The following is a 10,944-nucleotide window of genomic DNA, read 5'->3' on the forward strand; positions in this document are numbered from 1 at the left end:
TGTTGGTGGCCCGGTGTGAGTGGGGCTCTGCTGGCCTTTCTGCAGGAGTTGCCAGGCTGCCACCTGTAAAGAAGAGGATGTGTCACCCATACCTTCTGATGGAATTTCTCTCCGGACAGAGGTGAGGAAGGAAAAAAGCAGTGGGGGCCGGGACAGGAGGGGTATCTCAGGCAGGGCAATAGAAAGCTTCCAGAAGAGCGCCCGGGGCCAGGACCATCCTGGCTGGCCTGCAGGCACCAAGTTGGCCTGCGTGCTGTCGCTGGTGTGGCTCCACGGCCCTTCCTCTAGGCTTTCAAGCCCTTGTACATATTCAGGTGTTTTACCTGGGAAGGGTGGGAACAGTTCAGCAGCAGCTGGCCTGGGGCTCAGCTCACGTTTACTCACAGATGCCTCAGCACGGTCCCCCAGCTTTGCAATGAGGACGCTCCTTGCATGAGGGGTGGGTTGCTGGCTGTATGGGAGGTGATTCCCCACCTCTGACCAATTTCAGAATTGTTTACCGCTGGAGCAAGTGCCCTGATAGGGTTTCCCTCTGTATAACTGGTGGGTTCAGGTTTTTTTTTTCTTTTATGGTTCAAGTTAGATTTGATTCCTCTTTTATGTATTTATAGATATAAGCATGGAAATAATTCATTCCTATAAATACATCTGTGTGAAGGGAAGAACTTTTCTCAGTTTTATTTTAAAATTTTATTTTTTAAAATTTTGAAATTTAATTGTATTTATTTTTTTATACAGCAGGTTATTATTAGTTATGTGTTTTATGCATATACATGTATACAGGTCAATCCCAATCTTCCAACTCATCCCACCACCAACACCCCATGGCTTCCCACACTTGGTGTCCATACGTTTGTTCTCTACCTCTGTGTCTCTATTTCTTCCCTGAAAACCAGTTCATCTGTACCAGTTTTTAGGTTCCACATATATGCATTAATATACAATATTTGTTTTCCTCTTTCTGGCTTACTTCATTCTGTATGACAGTCTCTAGATCCATCGATGTCTCTACAAATGACCCAGTTTCATTCCTTTTTTTGGCTGAGTAATATTCCATTTTATATGTGTACCACATCTTTATCCATTCATCTGTCTGTGGGCATTTAGGTTGCTTGCATTACCTGGCTATTGTAAATAGTGCTGCAATGAACATTGTGGTGAATGTGCCTTTTTGATTTATGGTTTTCTCTGGGTATATGCCCAGAAGTGGGATTGCTGGATCAGATGGTAATTCTATTTCTAGTTTTTTTAAGGAAACTCCATACTGTTCTCCATAGTGACTGTATCAATTTACATCCCCACCAATAGTGGAAGAGGGCTCCTTTTGTCCACACCCTCCCCAGAATTTGTTGTTTGTAGATTTTCTGATGATGCTGATTCTAACAGGTGTGAGGTGATACCTCATTGTAGTTTTGATTTGCATTTCTCTAATAATTAGTGCTGTTGAGCAGCTTTTCATGGGCGTCTTGGCCATCTCTGTGTCTTCTTTGAAGAAACGTCTCTTTAGATCTTCTGCCCATTTTTGTATTGGGTTGTTTGTTTTTTTAATATTAAGCTGCATGAGCTGTTTATATATATATTGGAGATTAAACCTTTGTCCATTGATTCATTTGCAACAATTTTCTCCCATTCTGAGGGATGCCTTTTTCCATTCCCGTTTTTTTAACAAAAAAGGAAAGAAAGAAAAAGAAGCAGAACACTAATGTGCGTAAAATATGCCTTTTGAAAAGGTCGTTTTGAAATATGGACGTCCTTTGAATTTTTTGGTCAATATGTGACCCCACGATTTGTTTTCAGGGCAGGTGTCATTTACAGGCCTGCAATGATTTTGAATATCAACTAACCATTAGCGCTGGGATTAAAGCTGCTGTTGCGTGAAACGGCCACAAGGTGGCAGCAGTTCTCCCTTACCAAATCTTGTTACTAGAGCAACAGAGCCTCAATGGAAGTCGTGTTCTAGATTGGAATTTAGAATGGAATGTGCCAGGAGAAAGCCCCTCAAGTTTGTCTCACTACTTCTTGTTCGTGTTTTTAATTTTTTATTTTCTATTACAGCAAGTTTGATTACAATGTTTGGCTTGTTGTAGGTGTGGAATATGTGGTTCTTTTACACATATACAGATGTCTGTTCTTCCTGGGATCCTTTTCCCATGTACGTTAGGACAGAATGTTGAGTAGTCTTCTCTTGGTATTCCGTAGGTCTTTGGTGATTATATATGTCACCTGTGTTTGATTATGTCTGTTAACCCCGATATCATAATGAAACCAATCCTCACACCTTTCCATTGGTGAACCATAAGTTTGTTTAATGAATCTGTGATTGCCCTTCTCCGTGGAAATATCTGCCCTGGTATCCATTTTTAGGTAACACCTATAAGTGATATGATACGATATGTGTCTTTCACTTTATGACTTACTCCAAGTCACGTGATTACCTCTAGACTCATCTACGGGGCTGCAAATGGCATTGTGTCCTTGTTTTCCTTGGCTTCTATTCTGCCTTAGCGAGGTCCATTTTCAACAATGTGATTCCCTGAGGGTTGTGGATTAGCTGACCTGGGCAGCCTTACCCTGCCGGCCGGCCCTCCCCAGGTGTGCCTGGTTGAGGTCAATATAAACAGCGCTCCAGGCAGCAATAGCCCCTGAAGTTGTGCCTGACTCCATATTCTCTGCCCCGTCAGCAGTCTCGGGGCTGTGCTGGTGGGAGGGAGTGAGGGGCCAAGGCTTTGTTGGTGGCCCGGTGTGAGTGGGGCTCTGCTGGCCTTTCTGCAGGAGTTGCCAGGCTGCCACCTGTAAAGAAGAGGATGTGTCACCCATACCTTCCGATGGAATTTCTCTCCGGACAGAGGTGAGGAAGGAAAAAAGCAGTGGGGCCCGGGACAGTGGGGAATCTCAGGCAGGGCAATAGAAAGCTTCCAGAAGAGCGCCCGGGGCCAGGACCATCCTGGCTGGCCTGCAGGCACCAAGTTGGCCTGTGTGCTGTCGCTGGTGTGGCTCCATGGCCCTTCCTCTAGGTTTTCAAGCCCTTGTACATATTCAGGTGTTTTACCTGGGAAGGGTGGGAACAGTTCAGCAGCAGCTGGCCTGGGGCTCAGCTCACGTTTACTCACAGATGCCTCAGCACGGTCCCCCAGATTTGCAATGAGGACGCTCCTTGCATGGGGTGTGGGTTTCTGGCTGTATGGGAGGTGATTCCCCACCTCTGACCAATTTCAGAATTGTTTACCGCTGGAGCAAGTGCCCTGATAGGGTTTCCCTCTGTATAACTGGTGGGTTCAGGTTTTTTTTTTCTTTTATGGTTCAAGTTAGATTTGATTCCTCTTATGTATTTATAGATATAAGCATGGAAATAATTCATTCCTATAAATACATCTGTGTGAAGGGAAGAACTTTTCTCAGTTTTATTTTAAAATTTTATTTTTTAAAAGTTTGCAATTTAATATTATTTATTTTTTTATACAGCAGGTTATTATTAGTTAAGTATTTTATGCATATACATGTATACAGGTCAATCCCAATCTCCCAACTCATCCCACCACCACCACCCCAGGGCTTCCCACACTTGGTGTCCATACGTTTGTTCTCTACCTCTGTGTCTCTATTTCTTCCCTGAAAACCAGTTCATCTGTACCATTTATTAGGTTCCACATATATGCATTAATATACAATATTTGTTTTCCTCTTTCTGGCTTACTTCATTCTGTATGACAGTCTCTAGATCCATCGATGTCTCTACAAATGACCCAGTTTCATTCCTTTTTTTGGCTGAGTAATATTCCATTTTATATGTGTACCACATCTTTATCCATTCATCTGTCTGTGGGCATTTAGGTTGCTTGCATTACCTGGCTATTGTAAATAGTGCTGCAATGAACATTGTGGTGAATGTGCCTTTTTGATTTATGGTTTTCTCTGGGTATATGCCCAGAAGTGGGATTGCTGGATCAGATGGTAATTCTATTTCTAGTTTTTTTAAGGAAACTCCATACTGTTCTCCATAGTGACTGTATCAATTTACATCCCCACCAATAGTGGAAGAGGGCTCCTTTTGTCCACACCCTCCCCAGAATTTGTTGTTTGTAGATTTTCTGATGATGCCGATTCTAACAGGTGTGAGGTGATACCTCATTGTAGTTTTGATTTGCATTTCTCTAATAATTAGTGCTGTTGAGCAGCTTTTCATGGGCGTCTTGGCCATCTCTGTGTCTTCTTTGAAGAAACGTCTCTTTAGATCTTCTGCCCATTTTTGTATTGGGTTGTTTGTTTTTTTAATATTAAGCTGCATTAGCTGTTTATATATATATTGGAGATTAAACCTTTGTCCATTGATTCATTTGCAACAATTTTCTCCCATTCTGAGGGATGCCTTTTTCCATTCCCGTTTTTTTAACAAAAAAGGAAAGAAAGAAAAAGAAGCAGAACACTAATGTGCGTAAAATATGCGTTTTGAAATGGTCGTTTTGAAATATGGACGTCCTTTGAATTTTTTGGTCGATATGTGACCCCACGATTTGTTTTCAGGGCAGGTGTCATTTACAGGCCTGCAATGATTTTGAATATCATCTAACCATTAGCGCTGGGATTAAAGCTGCTGTTGCGTGAAACGGCCACAAGGTGGCAGCGGTTCTCCCTTACCAAATCTGGTTACTAGAGCAACAGAGCCTCAGTGGAAGTCGTGTTCTAGATTGGAATTTAGAATGGAATGTGCCAGGAGAAAGCCCCTCAAGTTTGTCTCACTACTTCTTGTTCGTGTTTTTACTTTTTTATATTCTATTACAGCAAGTTTGATTACAATGTTTGGCTTGTTGTAGGTGTGGAAGATGTGGTTCTTTTACACATATACAGATGTCTGTTCTTCCTGGGATCCTTTTCCCATGTACGTTAGGACAGAATGTTGAGTAGTCTTCTCTTGGTATTCCGTAGGTCTTTGGTGATTATATATGTCACTTGTGTTTGATTATGTCTGTTAACCCCGATATCGTAATGAAACCAATCCTCACACCTTTCCATTGGTGAACCCTAAGTTTGTTTAATGAATCTGTGATTGCCCTTCTCCGTGGAAGTATCTGCCCTGGTATCCATTTTTAGGTAATACCTATAAGTGATATGATACGATATGTGTCTTTCAATTTCTGACTTACTCCAAGTCACGTGATTACCTCTAGGCTCATCTACGGGGCTGCAAATGGCATTGTGTCCTTTTTTTCCTTGGCTTCTATTCTGCCTTAGCGAGGTCCATTTTCAACAATGTGATTCCCTGAGGGTTGTGGATTAGCTGACCTGGGCAGCCTTACCCTGCCGGCCGGCCCTCCCCAGGTGTGCCTGGTTGAGGTCAATATAAACAGCGCTCCAGGCAGCAATAGCCCCTGAAGTTGTGCCTGACTCCATATTCTCTGCCCCGTCAGCAGTCTCGGGGCTGTGCTGGTGGGAGGGAGTGAGGGGCCAAGGCTTTGTTGGTGGCCCGGTGTGAGTGGGGCTCTGCTGGCCTTTCTGCAGGAGTTGCCAGGCTGCCACCTGTAAAGAAGAGGATGTGTCACCCATACCTTCTGATGGAATTTCTCTCCGGACAGAGGTGAGGAAGGAAAAAAGCAGTGGGGGCCGGGACAGGAGGGGTATCTCAGGCAGGGCAATAGAAAGCTTCCAGAAGAGCGCCCGGGGCCAGGACCATCCTGGCTGGCCTGCAGGCACCAAGTTGGCCTGCGTGCTGTCGCTGGTGTGGCTCCACGGCCCTTCCTCTAGGCTTTCAAGCCCTTGTACATATTCAGGTGTTTTACCTGGGAAGGGTGGGAACAGTTCAGCAGCAGCTGGCCTGGGGCTCAGCTCACGTTTACTCACAGATGCCTCAGCACGGTCCCCCAGCTTTGCAATGAGGACGCTCCTTGCATGAGGGGTGGGTTGCTGGCTGTATGGGAGGTGATTCCCCACCTCTGACCAATTTCAGAATTGTTTACCGCTGGAGCAAGTGCCCTGATAGGGTTTCCCTCTGTATAACTGGTGGGTTCAGGTTTTTTTTTTTCTTTTATGGTTCAAGTTAGATTTGATTCCTCTTTTATGTATTTATAGATATAAGCATGGAAATAATTCATTCCTATAAATACATCTGTGTGAAGGGAAGAACTTTTCTCAGTTTTATTTTAAAATTTTATTTTTTAAAATTTTGAAATTTAATTGTATTTATTTTTTTATACAGCAGGTTATTATTAGTTATGTGTTTTATGCATATACATGTATACAGGTCAATCCCAATCTTCCAACTCATCCCACCACCAACACCCCATGGCTTCCCACACTTGGTGTCCATACGTTTGTTCTCTACCTCTGTGTCTCTATTTCTTCCCTGAAAACCAGTTCATCTGTACCAGTTTTTAGGTTCCACATATATGCATTAATATACAATATTTGTTTTCCTCTTTCTGGCTTACTTCATTCTGTATGACAGTCTCTAGATCCATCGATGTCTCTACAAATGACCCAGTTTCATTCCTTTTTTTGGCTGAGTAATATTCCATTTTATATGTGTACCACATCTTTATCCATTCATCTGTCTGTGGGCATTTAGGTTGCTTGCATTACCTGGCTATTGTAAATAGTGCTGCAATGAACATTGTGGTGAATGTGCCTTTTTGATTTATGGTTTTCTCTGGGTATATGCCCAGAAGTGGGATTGCTGGATCAGATGGTAATTCTATTTCTAGTTTTTTTAAGGAAACTCCATACTGTTCTCCATAGTGACTGTATCAATTTCCATCCCCACCAATAGTGGAAGAGGGCTCCTTTTGTCCACACCCTCCCCAGAATTTGTTGTTTGTAGATTTTCTGATGATGCTGATTCTAACAGGTGTGAGGTGATACCTCATTGTAGTTTTGATTTGCATTTCTCTAATAATTAGTGCTGTTGAGCAGCTTTTCATGGGCGTCTTGGCCATCTCTGTGTCTTCTTTGAAGAAACGTCTCTTTAGATCTTCTGCCCATTTTTGTATTGGGTTGTTTGTTTTTTTAATATTAAGCTGCATGAGCTGTTTATATATATATTGGAGATTAAACCTTTGTCCATTGATTCATTTGCAACAATTTTCTCCCATTCTGAGGGATGCCTTTTTCCATTCCCGTTTTTTTAACAAAAAAGGAAAGAAAGAAAAAGAAGCAGAACACTAATGTGCGTAAAATATGCCTTTTGAAATGGTCGTTTTGAAATATGGACGTCCTTTGAATTTTTTGGTCAATATGTGACCCCACGATTTGTTTTCAGGGCAGGTGTCATTTACAGGCCTGCAATGATTTTGAATATCAACTAACCATTAGCGCTGGGATTAAAGCTGCTGTTGCGTGAAACGGCCACAAGGTGGCAGCAGTTCTCCCTTACCAAATCTGCTTACTAGAGCAACAGAGCCTCAATGGAAGTCGTGTTCTAGATTGGAATTTAGAATGGAATGTGCCAGGAGAAAGCCCCTCAAGTTTGTCTCACTACTTCTTGTTCGTGTTTTTAATTTTTTATTTTCTATTACAGCAAGTTTGATTACAATGTTTGGCTTGTTGTAGGTGTGGAATATGTGGTTCTTTTACACATATACAGATGTCTGTTCTTCCTGGGATCCTTTTCCCATGTACGTTAGGACAGAATGTTGAGTAGTCTTCTCTTGGTATTCCGTAGGTCTTTGGTGATTATATATGTCACCTGTGTTTGATTATGTCTGTTAACCCCGATATCATAATGAAACCAATCCTCACACCTTTCCATTGGTGAACCATAAGTTTGTTTAATGAATCTGTGATTGCCCTTCTCCGTGGAAATATCTGCCCTGGTATCCATTTTTAGGTAACACCTATAAGTGATATGATACGATATGTGTCTTTCACTATATGACTTACTCCAAGTCACGTGATTACCTCTAGACTCATCTACGGGGCTGCAAATGGCATTGTGTCCTTTTTTTCCTTGGCTTCTATTCTGCCTTAGCGAGGTCCATTTTCAACAATGTGATTCCCTGAGGGTTGTGGATTAGCTGACCTGGGCAGCCTTACCCTGCCGGCCGGCCCTCCCCAGGTGTGCCTGGTTGAGGTCAATATAAACAGCGCTCCAGGCAGCAATAGCCCCTGAAGTTGTGCCTGACTCCATATTCTCTGCCCCGTCAGCAGTCTCGGGGCTGTGCTGGTGGGAGGGAGTGAGGGGCCAAGGCTTTGTTGGTGGCCCGGTGTGAGTGGGGCTCTGCTGGCCTTTCTGCAGGAGTTGCCAGGCTGCCACCTGTAAAGAAGAGGATGTGTCACCCATACCTTCCGATGGAATTTCTCTCCGGACAGAGGTGAGGAAGGAAAAAAGCAGTGGGGCCCGGGACAGTGGGGAATCTCAGGCAGGGCAATAGGAAGCTTCCAGAAGAGCGCCCGGGGCCAGGACCATCCTGGCTGGCCTGCAGGCACCAAGTTCGCCTGCGTGTTGTCGTTGGTGTGGCTCCATGGCCCTTCCTCTAGGCTTTCAAGCCCTTGTACATATTCAGGTGTTTTACCTGCGAAGGGTGGGAACAGTTCAGCAGCAGCTGGCCTGGGGCTCAGCTCACGTTTACTCACAGATGCCTCACAACGGTCCACCAGCTTTGCAATAAGGATGCTCCTTGCATGGGGTGTGGGTTGCTGGCTGTATGGGATGTGATTCCCCACCTCTGACCAATTTCAGAATTGTTTACCGCTGGAGCAAGTGCCCTGATAGGGTTTCCCTCTGCATAACTGGTGGGTTCAAGTTTTCTTTTTCTTTTATGGTTCAAGTTAGATTTGATTCCTCATTTATGTATTTATAGATATAAGCATGGAAATAATTCATTCCTATAAATACATCTGTGTGAAGGGAAGAACTTTTTTCTGTTTTATTTTAAAATTTTATTTTTTAAAATTTTGAAATTTAATTGTATTTATTTTTTTATACAGCAGGTTATTATTAGTTATGTGTTTTATGCATATACATGTATACAGGTCAATCCCAATCTCCCAACTCATCCCACCACCACCACCCCAGGGCTTCCCACACTTGGTGTCCATACGTTTGTTCTCAAGCTCTGTGTCTCTATTTCTTCCCTGCAAACCAGTTCATCTGTACCATTTATTAGGTTCCACATATATGCATTAATGTACAATACTTGTTTTCCTCTTTCTGACTTACTTCATTCTGTATGACAGTCTCTAGATCCATCGATGTCTCTACAAATGACCCAGTTTCATTCCTTTTTATGGCTGAGTAATATTCCATTTTATATATGTACCACATCTTTATCCATTCATCTGTCTGTGGGCATTTAGGTTGCTTGCATTACCTGGCTATTGTAAATAGTGCTGCAATGAACATTGTGGTGAATGTGCCTTTTTGATTTATGGTTTTCTCTGGGTATATGCCCAGAAGTGGGATTGCTGGATCAGATGGTAATTCTATTTCTAGTTTTTTTAAGGAAACTCCATACTGTTCTCCATACTGACTGTATCAATTTACATCCCCACCAATAGTGGAAGAGGGCTCCTTTTGTCCACACCCTCCCCAGAATTTGTTGTTTGTAGATTTTCTGATGATGCCGATTCTAACAGGTGTGAGGTGATACCTCATTGTAGTTTTGATTTGCATTTCTCTAATAATTAGTGCTGTTGAGCAGCTTTTCATGGGCGTCTTGGCCATCTCTGTGTCTTCTTTGAAGAAACGTCTCTTTAGATCTTCTCCCCATTTTTGTATTGGGTTGTTTGTTTTTTTAATCGTAAGCTGCATGAGCTGTTTATATATATATTGGAGATTAAACCTTTGTCCATTGATTCATTTGCAACGATTTTCGCCCATTCTGAGGGATGCCTTTTTCCATTCCCATATTTTTAAAAAAAAGGAAAGAAAGAAAAAGAAGCAGAACACTAATGTGCGTAAAATATGCCTTTTGAAATGGTCGTTTTGAAATATGGACGTCCTTTGAATTTTTTGGTCGATATGTGACCCCACGATTTGTTTTCAGGGCAGGTGTCATTTACAGGCCTGCAATGATTTTGAATATCAACTAACCATTAGTGCTGGGATTAAAGCTGCTGTTGCGTGAAACGGACACAAGGTCGCAGAAGTTCTTCCTTACCAAATCTGGTTACTAGAGCAACAGAGCCTCAATGGAAGTCGTGTTCTAGATTGGAATTTAGAATGGAATGTGCAAGGAGAAAGCCCCTCAAGTTTGTCTCACTACTTCTTGTTCGTGTTTTTACTTTTTTTTTCTATTACAGCAAGTTTGATTACAATGTTTGGCTTGTTGTAGGTGTGGAAGATGTGGTTCTTTTACACATATACAGATGTCTGTTCTTCCTGGGATCCTTTTCCCATGTACGTTAGGACAGAATGTTGAGTAGTCTTCTCTTGGTATTCCGTAGGTCTTTGGTGATTATATATGTCACCTGTGTTTGATTATGTCTGTTAACCCCGATATCGTAAAGAAACCAATCCTCACACCTTTCCATTGGTGAACCCTAAGTTTGTTTAATGAATCTGTGATTGCCCTTCTCCGTGGAAGTATCTGCCCTGGTATCCATTTTTAGGTAATACCTATAAGTGATATGATACGATATGTGTCTTTCACTTTCTGACTTACTCCAAGTCACGTGATTAACTCTAGACTCACCTACGGGGCTGCAAATGGCATTGTGTCCTTTTTTTCCTTGGCTTCTATTCTGCCTTAGCGAGGTCCATTTTCAACAATGTGATTCCCTGAGGGTTGTGGATTAGCTGACCTGGGCAGCCTTACCCTGCCGGCCGTCCCTCCCCAGGTGTGCCTGGTTGAGGTCAATATAAACAGCGCTCCAGGCAGCAATAGCCCCTGAAGTTGTGCCTGACTCCATATTCTCTGCCCCGTCAGCAGTCTCGGGGCTGTGCTGGTGGGAGGGAGTGAGGGGGCAAGGCTTTGTTGGTGGCCCGGTGTGAGTGGGGCTCTGCTGGCCTTTCTG

This window comes from Mesoplodon densirostris, chromosome 1, assembly GCF_025265405.1.
Source record: "Mesoplodon densirostris isolate mMesDen1 chromosome 1, mMesDen1 primary haplotype, whole genome shotgun sequence".
NCBI classification, from domain to species: Eukaryota; Metazoa; Chordata; class Mammalia; order Artiodactyla; family Ziphiidae; genus Mesoplodon; species Mesoplodon densirostris.